We start from the raw sequence: 23,480 nt of genomic DNA, 5'->3' as shown, positions 1-23,480 counted from the left end.
GAAGTTTGATATGGATGTGGTTAACTTTAAAATAAATAATGATGAAACACCAACTGATAATTTTTTTGTTGAGTTTCTGGGTACCAACAGTCCTTTACCCGAGGATTGCTATGACTTTTCTGATGATTTTGTGAAAGATATTTTTTTACATAGAAAACCAAGTGCTGACACATCAAAGGAGCTAACAGAAAACAACATGCTTGGGGAGGAGAAGATGATTTATGCTAAGGAAGAGTCTAAAAAGAATATGAAAAGAAACAAGCTTGGGGAGGAAATGAGGTGATTACTGAGAAGATCAGAAAAAGAAAAAGACTAAAAAATCTAGAAAACGAGTCTATTAATAAAAATCTAAAGTTTTTCAAGGATGTTAACCAACTACCAGATCCAAAAATTCTGCCATATCTGAAGGGATCTGAAGTGAGAAAGAAAGGAGTTGAGCTTAAGAGGAGTCGTAACCATACCAGTTTACAAATCTGGTTGGGCAAAGTCAAGCCAACGACTTTAAAAAATGACAGCTTTCTAAGAGGCAACCCGGTACGTAGTATTATTTTTTTGCTTACATAAAGAGTGATCGCAACAGCAAGCAAGATTGGGGAAATCAGAAGATCTTCTAAGTTGCTAAAATTCAGAATTTTCGCCATAAATTCGTCAAAATAAAACATATTGTGTATATTTTTTCCTAGTTGCAACCTTTTACTTTTTATATGATTAATTGAGATGTGCATCTGTCTCTGGGCATTGAGGATAATGCTTCATTTTAAGCTTGGAGAGAGGTTTAGTGTGAAAATTTGCAATTTTATTAAAGATGTTAATTTTTCTGTTTTTTAGTTAAATTTTTTGATTTTCTTTTCTGCATTTTTAGTCTCTTCATTCCATTTGCATAAAAATATGATAAAAAGTCCAAAATTATTTTTATTTTTCGTTTTTGTGCATTATACAAGATATAAAAGACCAAAAATATTTTATTTATAGTTATTTTAGTGTTTATTTTCTGCATAAAAAATAGAAAAATAAGTTAGTTGAAAAAAAATTGAAAAAGTTATATGAGATGATGACATTCTTTACATTCGATAGTTTTGTAAAGGTGGAAAATGAAAGTCTGAAGCGACCGGATCAATAGTGGTCCACTGATAGTTCTCATAACTTGGTGTCGCAAAAAACTGTGAGCTGAGACGCCAGATGTAAAAAGTAAAAAGAATTATATATCGAACTTTAACGCCCGCGTTTCTGGTTAAGTATTATTATGATGATGTAATAGTTAGAGTCAACAATTGTAACTTATTTTGAAGTAATGAAGAATAATTATTTTAGTATTATGTGATTTATGTGCAATATTCATGCATATAACAATATAATAAAATAATAATAAAAATATGCATCAAAAATAGAATAAATATTTAACCCAAGACCTTTAAATAAAGTTGAAGTAGTCGTAACAAGGATTTAAGGGATATAAAGAACGCTAAAATTTGGATTATAACGAAGAAGTTATGACCCGTCGAAGATTTGCTACAAAACCGGCACGACGCTGTGTCGTTAAAAGTGAGTTTGCGATAAAATACATTTTAGCCTTAGCGATCTAAAAGAAAGTCATAGTATATGTTAAACCGAGAGCGTGTGTCACACCCCCAAACTGGAACGACGGAAACGTCCAGGGGCGGAGGAAGTCATGTACAGTATCACAACAATTGTATAATAGTAATCAAAGCAAACACAACCATTGTATTGATAATATGGAGTTCACATTGTATTCGAATCATAGTATATTTGATTCCAAAAGTATGCATCAAAAACTATGACATGATGCTACTATGCTCCATCTTCTCAAAACCTGGGAGGGTACCTGTCTACTAAATTCCTGAGAATACAAGTGATTTGATAAAGTGTCAACATTTAAGTTGCCGAGTTCATACGCATTTGGTATATAAAAGTATGTTCTTTATTCCTTGAAAACGTAAGTGTGTTCATCTAGAAAATCCTGTATTTTTTTTTGTAAATGTATGGTAGTCTTAATACCTTAACACCAAAATGTATAAGTTCCTAATGTTTATAATCTATATTTCGAAGTTCTGTTTCATGTAAATGTTATCCCATATTGTCTCCCCCTATGATCACTTAGAGTAAACAAGTTATATATAATCAAGATCGAACAGATTGTCGAATGAGTGACTCCGCCCTAAATCCACAACCAAACAAGGAACTGGAAATGAGGCGGAAACACGCATTCTAATGCCTATAGGATGTTAATTATATATAACCCTAACGTATATGCTAAGTCATCATAGAATAAACAATAACAGTCCTTTCTGAAATGTAAGTTGCACTGTACTAGGAAAATAGTATACTGTAGTAGTACTAGTATGCAATCCCTTTACACGTATGTTTCTAAAAATGTATCCCATGTAGTACTATGAAATCATGTAATGTAGTTTTATGATTATATAAAACTATTTGAAGTATGTTTGACCTGTAACCAAAATGTAAAGTTAATGTTAAAATGAAACTGTCTGAAAATATATTAATTTATAAATGTGTTGTTGTTTCCTCCATGTGAGTTCTTATAACCATACTATAACCTAAGATGGTCGTATAGATCTATACACAAATATCTTGCTCTACCTACAAGAGACCCTGGTTATAAGGCAGGACTTTCGCGGGCACTTAAATAAGTACTTGAAGGCGTCTCACAAATTGCTTCCACGAGTATACGAGTAATAAACTAAAAACCCTTTTAGTAATGAAATGTAACTTTGTACTGAATAAACTGTATGTGTGTTTCATAAACTATGTCTATTACAATTTATATGTTTGTTCTTGTATTGTTACTGTTGGAATAGTGTCTAAGGTTCCAACTATATTAGGCAAGTATTTGACCCGGTTGTGCATGGTCCTTTTGGGTTGCCTTCACCATAGCAACTTGACAGGATGATTTATTATGAGAGAAGGAATATTATTAATATATTATGAGAATAATTTAAGGAATAATAATATTATTATTTGATTAATATAAGTCATAAATTAATTAGGAATTAATTTGGTGACTTAAAGAGATTAATTGAATAAATGGGCATAAACTGTCAATTGTATGATAGTAATTTGGGCTATAATCCCTTATGGATAAGGGGTGGACGATTTCTAGGGCTGAGGATAGGCTTAGAATTCGTCCAAGAGCTTATCAATTAGGGTATTGGATTGCTTAGGGCATAAGTTATCCAATTAGGGTTTAAGGGTGAAACCCTAGGAGCCTCACTAGTATATATAGACCCTAAGGGTCAAGGGAAATCGACACTCTTAATAGAAAAGAAGCCCTGGCCGATTTTCTCTTCCCTCTCCTCTCTCTCAAATCATCCTCTTGCTAGTTGGTGTTTGTAAGCCATTAGAGGAGTGACAATTGTGACTCTAAAGCTCCAAGGACAAGAAGATCAAGCAAGTGATTTAAGGTAAACTTCTAATTCTGATTTCTTATTGTTATTATACTCTATAAGCCATTAGAAGTCTTGGATTCAATGTATGTTCAATTAGAGAAACCTAGATCCAAGCATTAGGGTTTGCATGTGCATATAGGAATGTTCATATGGATAAAACCCATCAGTGGTATCAGAGACTAGATTGGTTTCTATTGAATTGATGCATTGATTGCTTGTTTGATGCTTGCTAAATTCGAATTTTATGTTTCTATCTGATGGAATTGGCGAGTCCCATAGTGGACTCGGCAAGTCCATTGCGGTACTCGGCGAGTCCAAGCGTCAGAAAGAGCAAATATCGCGATTTCTTGCTGTTTATCTTGGAGATACTTGCCTTTATCATATTAGATCAATATAAATCCGATTTTATGATATATATATATATATATATATATATATATATATATATATATGGGTATATTCTTGATCTAATTGAAGATATTTATCCATTAATAAAATATTTATTTCCTTATGTGATAATTGATTAATTATTTTGATTAAATTGGTAAATTGTTTTGCGAGAAATTATTAAATAAATCAAATATGGATAATTATGTGATTAAATGTTAATTTAGATTATTTGTTATTTGATTCCCTATGTTTGAAAAGTTTAAAACTTGCCCTCAAGTTTTGAAATTTATGTTTTGTGATTAAAAGTTTAATTTAGACAATTTAAATTTCAAACCCTAGAATTTTACAAGTTTAAAATTCAACTCTATACTAATATAATATTATAAGACTAATATATATATATATATATATATATATATATATATATATATATATATATATAATTAAAATGCTAATCTTACCGTTAGTAGGCCTCATTCACGAAGCCGGTCTATAAGGTGGGTATAAGGTTGCGGCCTATAAAATGGCGCTTAATGGGTGTACACTCACACCCACCGCTTGTTTGATCGGTGGAGGGTCGTTAGCCGAACGGGTAGGATAGGGCAACCTCATCTCTTCATTAAAAGTATAATATGAAATACAAAGTAACTACATATTTTTCAAAAATTCTCAATCCTAGTTACTTTAGAAAAAGTGAATTGATGTAATCCCATGAAATTACACTTTGCACCCTTGCTAAGAAGTTAGTGGAGCGTGTGTGGTTTACCGGCACACTAATTGGCTCTAAGCAAAGGTGGCAAAGGGTGATTCATTGTTTATCATCGTTCGATGGAGTGTGTATGGTTTACCGGCACATCGAATTGGTGATTGTTATAATGAAGGCACCATGTGAATTTGCATGGTAATTCACACCCACTTTGTGATCCTCGGTATCCCAGTCACAAACGAGAGGGGCATATCGGGATTTAAACATGCCATTGAAAAGTTTCAATGAATCTCATCCAAACCTAGGAATTCTCAATACATTTAGAACTTAAAGTTATGTTTTTATGGTGGAGAATTAGTGAATCGTCATTCACTTACCTTCAAATTGTTTGCATGTTAGATTACGGCATCCCTTTTCTAATATGTAAATATTGTTGTTGGATCCTAGCCCTAATTTTTTTTATTGGGTGATAATTAGGGATTCAAATTCTAATCTATATTTGTCCTTTCTATTTGTAGATGTTGAACGCGAACAACGCTGCTGCTAGTTCGTTCACATTGATGAGCCTTTTCCAAAAGGTGACTTTCGATGGGACGAACTTTAGCGAATGGATAAGATACATTCGCACGATTGCTCGCTACGAGGACAAGGAGTATGTCCTCGATGAGAAGCTCAAGAAGATCAACCCAGAAATCGCTACTCTGGCGGAAATGACTACTTTTGAGACTCATGAACGTGATGCAACGAAGGTTCATTGCATCATGATAGCCACAATGAACGCTGAATTCCAAAAGTCCTATGAGCACATGTATCCGTACGAAATGCACCAACACTTGTTGGAGAGATACCACCAAAACGCGAGGCAGGAGCGTTACGAGATTTTCACTAACACGATTTCCACCAAAATGGGTCATGGAGAATCTCTAACCGTGCACCTACAAAAGATGCAAAGGTATGTCGATCGTCTTCGAAAGTTGAATGTTGACTTTGGGGAAGACTTGGCGATCGACATGGTGCTTCACTCTTTGCCCCCGTGTTACAATCAATTTAGGATGACCTACCACATGAACAAAGAAGAGGTCACCCTAAGTAAGGTCCAAGGTCTCCTTAGGGTTGTTGAAAGCAACCTCAAGGACAAGTCTGTTGCACCCACTCCCAATCCACCCGCTGCTCCTGTTTTGGCCATTGGGCAAGGAAGAGGCAAGAAGAGGAAGGCTCCGTCTAAGAGCCACCGCAAGGGAAAGTCTCGAGATCGTTCCTCTTCTAGTGGGACCAAAGTTGATCCCGCTAAGCCTAACCCTAACCCAAAAGAGGCAGAGTGCCATCATTGCCATAAAATAGGGCATTGGAAAAGAAGCTGCCCATACTACCTGTAAGCCATAAGGGAAGGAAAGATCAAGTCGTCTTTCATAGGTATATATACAATTAAATCTAACGATTCATCTCATGTTATTTCTTGGGTCCTTGATACCAGTTGTGGTTACCACATTTGTTCTGAATTGCAGGGACTAACAAGAAATAGGGATGTGGAGCACGGAAGAATAAATCTAATCATCGGGAACAGAAGATCGTCGCCTGTGACCAAGATTGGATTGTATTCTTTAGTGCTTAGGAATGGTTTATGTTTAGATTTGAACCATTGTTGCTATTTGCCAGAAATGGCAAGAAACATCATTTCATTTGATGGTTTGTTTAGACAAGGATTTAGAGTTTCTTTTAATAAAATAATGAGAATGGTTCTATTTGTGCTTATCTAAATGGTATCTTTTATTTTGAAGCAATACCATGTAATAGAATTTATGAAACTGTTATGATTGTAGATAACTTAGGAAATGATGTTTTCTGCATAGATTCTTCCAATGGTATGGATAGAGCATCCTTGTGGCATTGTCGTCTTGGACATGTCAACAAGAAGCGCATAGCCCAACTCCAAAAGGATGGAGTGCTGGAGTCATTCGACCTTAGGGAAGATGACACATGCAAGTCTTGTTTGCTTGGAAAGATGACTAAGTCACCCTTCACTAGTACATGTGAAAGGGGTGAGGGTCTATTGGACCTCATACATATCGATGTATGTGGACCGTTTAGATCAACCGCAAAGGATGGGAACCACTTATATGTGACTTTTACCGATGACTATAGTAGATATGGGTATATCTACTTAATCAAGCAAAATTCAGAAACGTTTGAAAAGTTCAAAGAGTTCAAGAATGAAGTGGAGAATCAATTGGGCAAAAAAATCAAGATGCTTCGATCCGATCGAGGAGGAGAGTTCCTAAGTCTTGAATTCCATGACTATCTCAAGGAGTGTGGAATAGTTTCACAATTGATGCCACCTACGACACCGCAGTTGAAAGGCGTAATCGAACCTTGTTAGACATGGTCCGCTCTATGATGAGTCGTGCTTCACTACCTATCTCATTCTGGGGGTATGCCTTAGAGACTGCCGCCCATATCCTTAACCGAGACCCTACTAAGAAGGTTGCCAAAACACCTCACGAGATGTGGACAGGGAAAGCTCCCTCGTTAGCACATATCAAGGTTTGGGGTTGTGAGGCTTTCGTAAGACGAGATACTCACAACAAGCTCGAACCTCGTAGTGAGCGATGTATTTTCATCGGCTACCCGCAGAAATCCTTTGGATATCTCTTCTATAGACCGAAGGACAATGTTGTCTTTGTTGCGAGGAGAGGAGTTTTCCGAGAGCAAGAACTCATAAGCCAAGGAGACATTGGGAGGCAAATCGAGCTTGAAGAGATTCAAGAGTCGATAGATGAAGGAACCTCTACTGTTGGCACTCAACCCGAGGAGGAAACTCCGGTTGAACCGATTGACGAGTCATTACCTCCTAGACGTTCCGAAATAATTAGAGTTCAACCCCAGTTTTATGGTTTTCATATTACTACCGAAGGGGATACGTATATTAGTGATGGTACACTAATAAATCTAGATGAACCTAATAGCTATAAGGAAGCCATGGCAAGCCCGGAGTCCGCGAAATGGAAAGAGGCAATGGACAGCGAGATCCAGTCCATGCATGACAACCAAGTTTGGAATTTGGTTGATAATGTGCCCGGACGTAAGACCGTTGGGTGCAAATGGATCTTCAAGAAGAAAACCGACGTGGATGGAAACGTACACACATATAAGGCGCGATTGGTTGCGAAGGGCTTCACTCAAACGCCCAGAGTTGACTATGATGAGACCTTCTCACCAGTTGTGAAGATAAAGTCTATTAGAGTGATGCTAGCTATTGCCGCATTTCATGATTATGAGATTTGGCAAATGGATGTCAAAACCGCTTTCCTTAATGGGAAGTTGGCTGAGGATGTTTACATAGCTCAGCCAGAGGGTTTTGTCGATCCGAAGCATCCAAATAGAGTGTGGAAGCTCGAGAAGTCCATTTATGAACTTAAGCAAGCGTCTCGCAGATGGAATCTTTGCTTCGATGAGAAAGTCAAAGAGTTTGGATTTGTACGAAGCAAAGATGAATCATGTGTATATGTCAAAGCCAGTGGGAGTATAGTAAGCTTCACCGTTCTGTATATCGATGACATACTACTAATAGGAAACAACGTACCGACTCTGTAGGAGGTTAAATCCTGGCTCGGGAAGTGCTTTGCTATGAAGGACCTCAGAGAGGCTTCCTATATTTTGGGAATAAGGATAGTGAGAGAACGAAGTAAGAGACTAATAGGACTTAGTCAGAACACTTACTTAGAAAAAGTACTAAAACGTTTTAGTATGGAAAACTCGAAGAAGGGAGAATTACCGATACAAAGTAATGCCAAGTTGAGTAAGACTCAAAGTCTGAGTACCGAAGCTGAAATAGCATAAATGAGTCGAGTACCATATGCTTCCGCAGTTGGCTCAATCATGTATGCTATGACTTGTACTCGCCCTGATGTAGCCTATGCTTTGAGCATGGTTAGTAGATATCAAGGGAACCCTGGCAGAGCCCATTGGATTGCGGTCATGAATATCCTTAAGTACCTTAGGAGGACGAAGGAATGGTTCTTAGTCTTCGGAGGGAGTGATGACTTGAAGGTGCAAGGGTATACTGACGCCAACTTTCAGACCGACAGGGACAACTACCGTTCGCAGTCGGGCTGGGTCTTTACCCTGAATGGAGGACCAGTAACTTGGAAAAGTTCCAAGCAGGAAACCGTAGCTGATTCAACATGTGAATCAGAGTACATTGCAGGGAGCGAAGCGTCGAAGGAGGCAATATGGTTGAAGAACTTCATCGGTGATCTTGGAGTTGTACCTGCCATAAAGGAGCCCAAGGAGATTTTTTGTGATAATGAAGGAGCGGTTGCCTTGACCAAGGAACCGAGGGATCATGGTAGATCTCGACATATCGATAGAAAATATCACTTTATTAGACATCGTGTAGAAGAAGGACAACTCGTGGTGAAGAGGATATCATCAAAAGATAACCCAACAGATCCGCTTACGAAGGGACTGAGTAGGGTTAAGCACTTGCAGCATGCTAGGAGTATTGGGCTGAAGGATGATATTAGTATAGATTAGATAGTAGTAGAAACGTGTAATAGATAAATGTAATTAACATTTGATGATTAAATAAAAGAGTATTATTTATGAGTAATGTTAATGTCTTATGTTAATTGTTTAACTATTGTTTCACTTTGCATGTTTTGACTTCCAGAATAATTGAGTTTATTAAGAATAATCGAATTATTCAAATTGTCCACAATCGTTCATATGTTGGAAGTAGGTATGAATGAAGATTGTCATGAATTGGTATGTAGATTGTCTAAATGGTATTAGACATAGCAAAAGGTTGTTGCAACCTTCATGAGTGCTTATGAACTAGTTTAAAGCATTGGAACAAACCCGCGCTTACTGGAATCACCTTATGGAATGTGATAAAAAGGGTGATCGCAAGACGATAATATCATATGGTCTTAAAACCAAGATATATGGTTTGTTATTTGTTAATTGGTTGTACATTGATAATGCGAAACCGCATCAGTAACTTGATGCTATAAAACGCATTGTTGTGTATAGTTGATTAATGAATAAGTAAATGCATATAAGTCGAAGTTTATATGTTACTTTTATCCTAAGACGGTAAAAGCGATATCTCGGCCGCTCAATGATTTGATTTGACTTATGTGTCGGGCCTGGTCAGAACTGAATTGATGTGTTCGATCAAGTTCTATGTCAAATGAATCGGAGATCGAGAAACCAAATGCTAGACAAATTGGTTCCATAGAATTGTCAGCATGATATCTAAACAGAGGACTGTACGATCCCTTATCTAAAGGACAAGATTGATTAGATCAGAGTTTGACAACATCTTTGAGAGCTACAATTGCTAATCGGATTATACTTGTGTATATAGTTACTAGACTTATCCAAGTGGGAGACTGTTAGAATAGTGTCTATGGCTGCAACTATATTAGGCAAGTATTTGACCCGGTTATGCATGGTCCTTTTGGGTTGCCTTCATCATAGCAACTTGACAGGATGATTTATTATGAGAGAATGAATATTATTAATATATTATGAGAATAATATAAGGAATAATATTATTATTATTTGATTAATATAAGTCATAAATTAATTAGGAATTAATTTGGTGACTTAAAGAGATTAATTGAATAAAGGGGTATAAACTGTCAATTGTATGATAGTTGTACTTTGGGCTATAATCCCTTATGGATAAGGGGCGGACGATTTCTAGGGCTTACGATAGGCTTAGAATTCGTTTAAGAACTTATCAATTAGGGTATTGGATTGCTTAGGGCCTAAGTTATCCAATTAGGGTTTAAGGGTGAAACCCTATGAGCCTCACTAGTATATATAGACCCTAAGCGTCAAGGGAAATCGGCACTCTTAATAGAAAAGAAACCCTGACCGATTTTCTCTTCCCTCTCCTCTCTCTCAAATCATCTTCTTGCTAGTTGGTGTTTGTAAGCCATTAGAGGAGTGACAATTCTGACTCTAAAGCTCCAAGGGCAAGAAGATCAAGCAAGTGATTCAAGGTAAACTTCTAATTCTGATTTCTTATTGTTATTATACTCTATATAGCCATTAGAAGTCTTGGATTCAATGTATGTTCAATTAGAGAAACCTAGATCCAAGCATTAGAGTTTGCATGTGCACATAGGAATGTTCATATGGCTAAAACCCATAAGTTACCTGCCTTAGTAAAATAGTATGTAAGTTTCACGAACTATTCCTATTTTATATATATATATATATATATATATATATATATATATATATATATATATATATATATATATATAGATATATATATATATATGAGGCATATATAATTTAAATTGAAAACGCAGTCGGACAAGTGATTCTTCCCTAATCCCACAACCAAACAAGGAACAAGAGTTAGTGTAGAAACACCAGTCCTAAGCCTATTAAATCTTATATATATATATAGATATATATATATATATATATATATATATATATATATATATATATATATATATATATATAATATCTTGGGAAAAACAAAAGTTGAAATAATTCAAGTAGTCTTAAATAGTTTAAATTAATTGAAATACCTTGAAATGGTTTGAAATAGTTTGAAATCGTTCAAATGTTATCACAAGATTTCCTTGTGTTTTACTTGTATTCCCCCCCCCCCTCCCCCTAAAACATTGAAAAATAGTGAAAACGTAAGGTATGAACTCACTTCGGGTGTGTGTGCTTTTTTGGGTACGAAGTGATTGCGAATGATCCTCGAGTTAGAATACGTGAAAGTAGCCGTATCCTGATAACATTTATACACGATATCATATTTAAATTAATGAAATAATTTAAATAATAATTGAAGTGTTAGGCAACACTAAATTATTTATGAAATACTTACAAAAACAATTCATAAAATTGTTTGGAGTGTTCTTTGTGTTCTTGGTGTTCTTGGAGAAAACTTCAAGATTTGAAGGTGGTTATGAATGTTCTTGATGGAAATATGAAGATTTGAAGGATCTGGGTAAAGTCACTTGAAGATATGATGATTTCTTATGATAGTTTAGAGGATTCTGGATGAGTTTTGAGAGCAAAATGAGGATGTTTTCGGTTTGAGAATTGAGAAATGAATTGAGTTTGCGGCTAAACATATATATATATATATATATATATATATATATATATATATATATATATATATATATATAGCAATGTGTTTTCGGCCTTAAAGGGCCTTAGGCTTTGGGTTTTCGGTCCTTAATGGACATTGGCTTTGAGATTTCGGTTCTATAATGGCCTAAGTTAGAGATTTCGGTCATAGTGTAAACACTTTGAGATTTCGGTCATGCGTAAAACCAAAAACCACTTTTGAACTTTGATTCATTAAACCGAAATCAACATGTTTCTAGAACATTTGGACCGAAAACCCTATTTAGGGTATTACTTTATGGTTTTATGCTTCAACTTTTGCCAAATGTTGATTTATACTAACTTAAATTAACTTAGGTTTCAATCCATGATTAGTTACTAGCTTATAAACATGCCCATATGAAATCACTGCTTATTAATACCCATATCATAACAACAATCTGAGGAACGCAACCAAAGATTCTATGCATAAGACAACCTTCCCAAGACAACTGAAATCCAAACCGAAAATCCATCCCGAAGAAACTTTAGCTCCAACAAAACCACTTCTGCTTTTCGAAGACCTGAAATATATGATGGTCTGAATCCCCAACATACAGCCTATGCTGAAATATTACCATGCCAAAACCTCATTGAATAACTGACCAACCATAATACTTCTAACCCTGATTATCTTGATGTAACCTACGAAAACAAAGCCACTCACCAAAACAAGCTGCATAACACCTATACTTGACAAAAGGCTCATATAATCCTTCAAGTAGAAGATTCATCCCTGCAACGGTTAGACTCAAACGAGAGCTGCACAATAGGGGAAATTCAATTACTTTGATATTATTTAATCCAAATGCAAATGATTTAGCATTTCCCTGACAAGACAATTCCCACACACACAAGAATCTAAAATCACTACTACTACTCGAAACATCACACTGCCTTCTAGCTGCCTTCTAAAGCAGCCGAGAGCTCCCTGGTTCCAACGTGTCTGCCAACTATCTGAAATACCGGATTCCTGCCCGGTTCCTGAGCCCAAAGATGCTCATCCATTCGTCCCACGTGACTTCCAAAAATAAAACTTGAATGACAATAAATACCCGAACCATCTCGACACCATAATCGATTCTAAACTAAATGCTACTGAACCAATTGTAGTCTTACCTCATACCCGGTCTCCCACAACCTACCAATTCTAGATTCCAAAACTGTTGTGGCCCTCCTACTGGCTTGCGATTAGACCCACCCTAGCCTAAACGATCTGATAAAACTCGTCAGCAGGTCACAAATTTGCCACAATCTCACTGCTACACAGGGACTGGTGAATGCTATGTGCCACCCCGTAGTCATACAACACTTCCCATACTAACTGATCACTAGTGAATGCTATGGGCCACCCTACAGTCTTACATCACTTCCACACTAACTGCTAACTAGTGAATGATATGGGCCACCCCGTAGTCTTACAACACTTCTACACTAACAACTAACTAGTGAATGCTACGAGCCACCCTGCAGTCTTACAACACTACCATCTTGCCACAACTGCAGCCTAATTCCTTACTGCGAATCTTTCAATTCAAAAACAACTAGAGTTGAGCATGCACTCGACCAACACTCAAACTGAACTCAATTCATGACAGGAATCCCCAACCTGGGTTCACCCAAAGCCTGCTAGCTGACACCAAGAAGATGCGAACCCATTGTTGGGGAGTTCCCCAAACTCCCAACTTACCCAAACCTCAATCCCAACATTCAATTGGGTCGCCTTCCTCCCCGATGGGGATGTGAAACTCATCCTAGTTTCGCACATGCTTCTTATCTCGAACACCTGAAAGATTCATACCCACTATGATTTGACTAAGCTCTTACAGCACACGAGAATTGAAGGATTCCCAATCCTTCTTACCTTCTAATGATTGATTTGCTGTCAACCAGCGCTTACCAATGCTAGTGTTCCATCACTAACCATCTCAAAAGACCGCACAAGCCATGAAGACTAGCTGAACACTTCTAGAATTCCATCAACACTGATAATCCCTAGATTCTCAAAATGATATCACACTCAAATCTTGAAGTCCAAAGGATGGATGCTCCAACCAAAACCTCTGCAACAAACCACTTCCCTCGGCACCCCTACAAGTCAATCCAAGCACAATGACCGAAACCATTGAATCCTGATGATGTCGAATAACCAACCTGCTGAACCCTTACCACAAACCTTCAACCCAATGCCCCTGGGTTAATCTCGACCAAAACTGGAATTAACAACCGAACACTTGGAACTCGCTATACAGGAAACAACCCATATTAACCCTCTAACGATTCAGGGCATGCAAATGGCATATAACATTTCATGAAGATATAACCCGACATAAGTCGAGAAATAAACCAAATATATGTATGCTTCCCAAACTAATGCAAGATTCCAAACAACATAAATACTGATATATACATATAACCTGAAAAGAAAGCAAAAGATGCATACCTACAATGTCGCTCGCTAGAGTCTTGACCTCCCCGGTCTAACATTGCAAGACCCGAATCCTTTTTTTTAGTCACCTGCCTTACACTCGCGTCCATCGGTGATCCTCAAAGTAGCTGGGGCAGGGGAACTCACTGCTCCTCCCCTCAACATCGGAAATTTGGACTTCTTGTGGCCCACATGATAGTAGTGAAGACATAATAGGTTTGCCTCCTAAGGACAATCCCTGCTAACGTGACTGACCCTGCCACACTTGAAGCAACCCAATCCCCTAGAATGAAAAACTCCATCATGCGGTTTCCCACATGTGTTGCATAGAATCCGACCCTACTGGTCTCTCAAACGTTGATCTGAGGTCGTGGGTCTCTTCCCGGGACCCTCCACTCCATACACCTGATCTGATCTCCTCTTCCCGAGGTGCTCCAAATGATCTCCCGCTCTCGGGCTCTATAAACTATATCATTCAGGGTCTCACACCCGGAAATACTCACGAACAACCTGATATCATCCCGCAACATATCATGATACCTCTTTTTCTTCATTTCCTCATTTCCTCATCTGTTCCATACCGTGGTACCAAAACATCCCTCTCCCAGAACTTGGTACTGATCTCTACCATAATGGCGGAGATCCAGTAACTGTCATGCCAACTGTTGTACCTTAATCATCAGAGCAAACTCGGCATGAAACCTGTTCAAGAAGTCATCCCATGACATAAAATCAATAACATCATCGCCCAACTCACTACCAACCTCCTCCCACCAATCCCATGCCCTGACCTTCAATAGGCAGGAAGCATATCTGAGCTTCGTCTCCTCTGGGAAAAAACTCGTCCTGAACATGTTAGCCATATCTAATAACCACCTCCTACTGAAAATAGGGTCCCTTTCCCCATGGAACATTGGAGCTCCACAAGCATGAAACACCCCGAAAGAAAGTGTGCGAGCTCCAACCATATCCATAATCTCAGCACGGAACACGGCTAAGCGCTCATCCAAGATCTCTGAAATACTGCAAGAAATCTCTGATGAAATGAACTCTCGCAACTGCTCACTAATTGGCTCAGCACCTACACCTGAGCTGGAACCCGAACCAAAACCCAAACCACAACTCAAACCACTTCCCTGATTGCTCGTCTCCAAACTGAAATACGACAAGCCAACAATCAAAACATACCGAAGAATCCTCTTCCCATAAGCTTCTTAGATTCTCCAAGACTCTCACCGATTCGAGTATGGATCATGTTCTTTTAGTAGTATGGGCCCAATACTACCTTCCACTCCTATCCATACTTTCCTCATCAATCATCCTGAATCCTCTAAGTCACTTCCTCAAACTGATGCACCCAAAACTCACTAAACCACACTACTAACCCATTGAAGCATATCCTAGGCTCTCCTAGGTTCTCGACCTCACCCCATCCTCAATTGTTGAAGGACTCCCACCAATGTCAACTGGATCCCTCATTAATATAGTTACATGCAATAGATATCAGATAATCCTTCAAGTAAGAGACTCAACCCAAGAGCGGTTGGACTCAAATAAGAGTTTCACAATAGGGTCAAATCCATCACTCTCAAATTATTTAACCAGTGCCACATGTGAGTTAGCATATTCACTTAGTAGTCAATTCACATCACTAAGAGTCCCACAAAGCACAAAGCAAGAATCATTCGGACAACGGAAAAACTAGCCTACATACTATAATCAAGCCACTATGTCCTCTTATCATGAATCTATACTAGCATGTAATTTTACAGCTCATACAATTATGCATAAAAAGGCATCTCTCCTATCATATATTACTGAGCAGATCCTTAGCCCTACTCTAGCATGCTATTCTCGTAATCATAGCACATATATCATAATAATGATGTTTTGGTATTCTGGGAACCACTTACTTGAGCTCGGCCGATTGCACACATCAAACCCTTTTCTTGATTATGAATTCTTTGTAGTTAAATGTTTATCTAATAAAAAATTCACCAAACTCTCAGTTTGAGTTCAGGCACACCCGAGAATATGCCCGAGTCCCTCAAACCATGGATCTGATACCAACTTGTAACATCCCAAAAACCAAGGGTAAAAATTTCATTTTTATTATATTTAAACACTAGAGTAATCGCTTCGAAACATTTCAAAAGATTTCAATACATAACATTTATCAGAGTTCATTCCCAAAATAACATATTGTAGAAAACACAGGTGGATGCGTTGTGATCAAGTCGGGCCCTTCCTTTTCGAATCGGAAATACCTAAAATCATAAACAAAACTATAATAAAAAATCTTAGTGAGTTCCCCAAATACCACATACTAGACATATCAAATGAGCCTTACATAACATACATAATCATGAGTCATACATATCACACATATACATAATCAATAGGAGTGTTATGTGTCAACGATAGTCTTCCTATTATGCCACGAGCCGCCTCGTTGTCTTCCTTGCCAGGCCAGGGGTCACAGCCCTGGGTCTTACTGACAAGTGCATGGAGCCATATCTTGGTCTTCCATGCAAGCATTACAAAGATAACTAGCATTTAATCTACCTTTCTAACTAATTAACTACTCGAGTTCAGACTCTGGTCTTGCATATAGATTCCAAGGAGCCGCCTCCTGGTCTTTCATACAAATACCAAGGGTCACCCTGAGTCTTCCTACATCACATAAACCAAATGGGTCGGCATTGTTGCCTTCGACCCATAAAACAGTGATGAGACTCACCTCGAATGTAGAAGCTTACTGAAAGAAATCCTTAGCTGCTGCCCTGACGACTTCCCAGGCTAACAACACCAAAATATCACCCAATTAGCAATTGGGTTCCCAACTATGATCCATAATCCAAACTTGGGGTAAAATGATCATTTTACCCCTGGCCCAACATGACTCACAACTAAGGCCCAAGCCCAAAACCAAACAAGCCCAAAAGCACAAAATCCATAAAAGCACAATAATGGCCCAATTTTCCAAATTGGGCTTAAACCCTTATATGGGCCTTTCACTAAAGCGCATTTACTTTTTCTAAACCAAAATTCATATTCATAGCTAGCCCAAAAAAACCCCACACAATACAAGCCCATAAGATAGCCTGAACCCCAAATGGCATCATAAGGCCTAATAATACCCAATTACTCCAATTAGGCCTGAATCCATCATGGATCTATCCCGAGAAGGCACAATATATAAAAAGGCTTGAAATACTAAATGGTAAACCCTAGTAAACTCATGGTCCAAGGTCCAAATCCCAAAAATCCGACAAAACAAGATGATTCAACCAGGATGAGTACGCCCGACGTACTCATCTGGTACGCCAAATTTACACCCTTTAGGGCCAGTACACGCAACATACCAGGTGGGTACGCCCATCGTACTCCCCCGGACTCCAAACTTCTCTAATAAGCACTTAATCACTTCATCCCTTGCTCCAAATCTCCAGTCTGATTCCTATGGATGACTTTTTAAGTAAAGTTGGAAACTTTACTAGCATGGATGGCTTATTGGGACTCTAGAGCTCAAAATAGCTTAATGGATGGTCATAAATCATGCTTGAACTCAAAAACTGAGGAGACCTTTGCATCAATCAATATATCAAACAATGACGGTAAACAAGAACAAGAGGAATTCACAAAGAAAAACTTTCACTAAGAAAGATAATCTCACAAAGAGATTATCGTGTGCACAAAGCAGCGATTAGGCTTTGTGAAAGGCGTAACCATTCACAAACCTATACAAGATATTATATACTGCTATTCTAGACAATCCCTACAATTCAGGGATACGCTAGCTAACTAATTAAGATAACTAAGGAAACACGATAAATACAAGATTTGATACAATGCACTGAACAAACTAAACTATTACAAACTAAGCAGTTGACACGCTGGTGCTGATACTGAGATATGTGCTGACGCTGAGTCTGTTTTAAACATTATCATATTTCAAGGTTTGACCTTACAAAAACTCCACAAATCTTGCACCTTTATGAATGAGGGGCCCTTAAAATATCCAAATCTACTAGATTGAGCTCCTAAACCGACCCTAGCTCACCAAGACCAAGCAAAAGGGACTAAATTGGCCAAAAACCAACCCAAAGTAGATATGTACAATGAATAGTAAATATAGAGACTTTATACCTCTAAAGTCTCGAAATGGAGATGCTAACACTAGATCTCAAAGCTCTTCTTTAGAGGTTGAGTCTTTCACATTCTTCTTCTTTTGCACAGACCACCAAGAATCTTCTTTCAAGATCCAAGCTTCACCCAAGGCACTCTAGTGTTTCATAAACGATGGGGTGGTTCCTGGCTGAAAATGACCAGAGGGGTGGTGTAATGTTGGTTATATAAGGTAGGAACCCCGAAATTAGGGTTTTGCTCTGAAGGGAGTCCGCCCCGCGTACCCCTTAGTACACCCGTCATACTCATAAACCACCCGTGAGTACTTATCTTTATATGTTGGGCGTACCCAGCCAAACACGTGCATGAATCCTTGCATGCATGGGACTGATCTGCCAAATATTTCCATTAGGGGCCAAATCTGCCAAAAATTTCAAAATACCATAACTCCCTCATCCCAAGTCCATTTCCAATGAACCTCATATCCACAAAAAGGTGGCAAGAAGCCTACGCTCCTAATAACACACTCAGACCTTAAACCCTCCCAACAAAACCCAAAATCCATAAAATATCGAGATATCAAATTACGCTTATACACCTGGCCACTGCAGACACAATCGAACGCTTGGATCACTTATATCTTGACAACCATATCCAAAATGAGCCAAATATTTCCTTTCCCAAGTCGCTAATCCTTATGACTGATGATTGGGCCGCAACCCCAAGTGACGAAGCAAATCTAAAACCGTGTGTTACATTAAAGGTCTCACACTATAATGGTTGTATTCGGACAAGAGTTGTGCAATAGAGTTAAACCTAACCCTCCAAAATTATCTAATCTCAACAATATGTAACCCATCACATTCGTCTAATAGTTGGCTGAGATTATTGAGAATTTCTAAAAGCATAAAACATGCAGCATTCGAGAATCAAGAAATTTGAATCAGAACATAATCTAAACAAGTCATTATATCAGGTAACTTATCTATACTAGCATGTAGATCTATAAGCTCATACAATAAGCACATAAAGGCATCTCTCCTATCATTCTATCATTCAATCCTGAGCAGATCTTTAGCCCTAATCTAGCATGCGATTCTCATATCATAGTGTAAAACATATAACATGTACGAGTATATTAGGAAGACTTACTTGAGCTCAGCTGATGTACGCATCACACCCTTTCTTTTATTATATTTCCTTAAGAAAATGTTTCTTTTTATGAAAAATCCACCAAATCCTCAGTTTGAGTTCTGACACACCCAAAAGTATGCCTGAATCCCTCAAACCAAGACTCTGATAGATACTTGTAACATCCCAAAAATTTAGATAAAAAGAAATTTGTTTTTAAATCATTCTCAAACACTAAATAGTCAGGTCAAACCAACCGAAAATATATCATAGTAAAAATATCATCAGAGTACAAAATCCCAAAATCTCATAATACAGAAAAACATGGACAGATGCAGTTTGATTAGGTCGAGCCCTTCCCTTTCGAGCTAGAAGTACCTGAAACATAAACTAAAAACTATAAGCACAAAGCTGAGTGAGCTTCCCAAAATACCTCATACCATACATAACAGTCAAAACATATATGGGTCTATTTCATCCCCTTCGGTCTCTTTGAACTAGTACCGGTATATCTCACACCCTTCGGTCTCTTTCAACTGGAACTGGGTCTATTTCACCCCCTTCGGTCTCTTTCAATCGGTGTTGGGTATATTTCACCCCCTTCGGTCTCTTTCAACCGGTATCTGGTCTATTTCACCCCTACAATTAGCATACAATCATAACAACAAGAGTCATAGTGACAACAAGCACATACAAGCATAGCAGGACATTGTTACTGTTAGGTGTAATTTGTGCACCTTTTTGCACAACTTTTAGTCCCTTTTTATGCATCTATTTAGCATAATTGTTCTTCCTTTTCTTGCATTTCATCATATTCATGTTAGTCTCTAGAAAAACCTTATTTGCACACTTTCATGTCTTTTTAAGGTAAACCGGAGGTTGGGATGCGCTTTTGGATGTGTCGGGAAGCATTGGTGAATATTTCGGGATGATCAGGCGAAGAGCGGAAAAGTGGAAAAAATGAAGTTCAGAATTGGAGTCAAAGGGGTACATGGGTCATGTTGGGTTTACACTACAAAAGGAGCACAAGTTGTGTTGACCAAAAAAGGGCTATTTGACTATACTGAACATGACCCCTTGTTGATTTGTTCTATTTTTACACGGGCCGTGTTCGTCCCAAAAGCTGCCTTTTGGCAGTTTTTCTTATTTTTCATATCATAGGATTTGGGTCAATTGGAGGGCGACACAACATATTAGAGGACTTTTGGAGAGGGAATTTCGAAGGTTTTTGGGAGGATTTGGTTGTTTCGCATTTGGAAACATTATTTCTCTTATTTGTAAGTTGTAATTGCTTATCATTTCCATCTTTACAACTTGTGATTGTGTTCTAGCCATTTGTGGCTAGAACCCTAGTTTCTCCAACTTCATGTTTTGACTTCTTGGTTGTGATTTAAATCAAATAAGTTGATGTTTGATTTTAATTTCTTTCTAGTGAAATTGATTTTGCTTCAATTGAATGTTTGATTCTAATTGTGATTCTTATTGGCCATTTGAATTAGGGTTAGGTCATTCAAGATATTCATTTTGCAAAATCCATAATTGTTTTGTGAATTGGACTAACTAACAAGTATTAAATTGATTTCCATTGAATGAATTTAGTGTAAATCTTTTGTGACATCCCAAAAATCTCGGCCAGAAAAGACCGATTTTCATTTATGCTTTTAAAATATTTTCAGAGTAAATTCTTTTGATTTGAAAGAGTTGCGGAATTTGTTCCCAAATACAAAACATGATAAAACAATGTTTACCACAGCATTTCATAAAAGAAATGTATTTTCATTATAATCAAAACTCGGGGTGTCATTTCCGATACAGACCAATAAGCATAAACGAATACATTACAAGTCATTCAACAAATATAAACATATACAGACTTGCAATCAAAACAACTGATGGTTCATCCATCTCATACCCTTCCGCCACTTCCTGTAATACAATTTAAAACTGAGTGGGTCAGGCTTGGGAGCCTGGTGAGCATATAGGGTTTTCAACCCACAATAAATATCATATTTAATTTTCTCCAACCAACAATAACCCAATTACCCATTCCCGTTATTCTCACTTTAATGTCCCTAAAACAACTAACATAAGGGACCTAGTCTAAGAATATTTCATCGGGGCGACAACACATGCTTCGGGGGTACCTCAGCAATATAAGTCAAATAAGGCAACCATGAGGGGGATGGAGTACAGCGAATGAACACCCAAGTTCATTAACACCTACATGTGGCGAACCTGCTAATGTTTCCACAAGACTATCTAGAAAAGTATGTGGTCGTCATCTAAACTCCGCTAGATGACTAAATCAAACAACAACGAGGCCTCTCATCTGTTTATTACACACCAACTATCTACCCATGTTCTACCCAACATATTAGTAGATAAAAATATACATTTGTATACATAGTTTAAAAACCTGTATAGCATGCTTTAATCAACACATATATCACATAACAGATGAGGCACACACACACATAACACATATCTCATAGAGAAATAATCAGATTTATACGATAGTTGAGAGTGAATACACATTCACACATAACACAACCAAATATATTCACATAGCACGTATTTTACATAAAATATTTCATATTATTGTATTTGGAAGAAAATAACTACACACTCACTTGATCAGAAGATGATTCGACAGCACTACGGCTTATGGAAGTAGTAATCCTCCGCAGATCTAGAAGATCTTCACAAAAATCGAACTTTTCGTGGGCAGAGCTTTGGCTTGGGAACCGCACTTCTTGGGATCTTCGGGATCTCGGGACTTGCCTCGGGGCTAGAGTATGATACCGGGACTTCGGGATAGCTTCGGGAGTTTTTGTGCAGAGCTTCGACACGAAAATGAGAGGCAATTGGCAAAAGAACCCGGAACCCTCGCATCCTATTTATAGGAGGCTGGAAGCCTCAATTACGCGGGGCGTACAGCAGTACGCAGCGCATACTGCTTCAAGTTCGTAAGCGCATGCGTCATCCGAAGCCACTTGCTGCGATGTCGACACCCTCGGAGTACGCGGGGCGTACTCGAGTACGCGGCGCGTACCTCGGATCAGATCGATGACTCGCTTCGGATAATGCTTCCGAATTTTGATTTAAATACAAATACAAAATGATTAATAAACTTCGGAAGTTCATAACTTCTTCATACGAACTCCGTTTTCGACGTTCTTTATATCCACGAAAAGGTGAGACCACGCTCTACGACTTTCGTTTAGACTCCGTCGGCTAATTTTGACTTTATTTTTATTAATTATTTTTAATATGCCGGGACAAAAACTTTCGTTATAAATTCATAACTTCTTCGTTTGACGTCCGTTCTCGCCTAACTTTTTATTGCATCGGCTAAAAACCGCTCGATCTCAAATCGAGTATTTCAGGCTGCATACTGCTAAGCCGGAACTTCGATAAATCATAACTTCCTCATACGAAGTCAGATTTGGGCGTTCTATATATATTCGGAAACCTCGTTTCAACTACTACAACATAGATCAAAGATATTAAGTTTATTTTACACTTAAATTTTGACGCTTATTTTTATTCTTAATTAATCAAACCACATAATTAAGCAATTAAGCACAAAATACATAATACTCAAATAATACAATCTTATTATTTCAAAACGGGTTACAAAGGTTAACCTAGACCATTAAATTGCTAAAAGTGGCAAGCCCGGAAACACAGGCGTTACAATTCTCTCCACCTTAGAATGATTCCGTCCCCAGAATCACACATTGACAAACAAATGCGGATAGCGACTCAACATGTCACTCTCCGTCTCCCAGGTTAGATTCGGCCCATTCGTGTGTTTCCATCGGACAAGCACTAACCCAACCATTTTGCGTCGCAACTTCTTAGTCTTTCGGTCAACAATTGCCTCTGGTTCTTCAATCAACCTTTTGTTCTCATCAATTCTCAATTCAGAAATTGGAATTATATCGGGAACTTCTCCCGTGAACTTCCTCAAATAACACACATGAAAGGTGTTGTGAATTCCATTCATTTCTTCGGGTAATTCGAGCTTGTAAGCTTGGTTCCCAATCCTCTGAAGGACTTTAAACGGTCCAATAAACCTTGGACTCAACTTTCCCCTTTTACCAAATCTTATAAGTCCCTT

The sequence above is a fragment of the Lactuca sativa genome, chromosome 4, assembly GCF_002870075.4.
Source record: "Lactuca sativa cultivar Salinas chromosome 4, Lsat_Salinas_v11, whole genome shotgun sequence".
Lineage (NCBI taxonomy): Eukaryota > Viridiplantae > Streptophyta > Magnoliopsida > Asterales > Asteraceae > Lactuca > Lactuca sativa.
Note: the sequence above shows the minus strand (reverse complement) of the source record.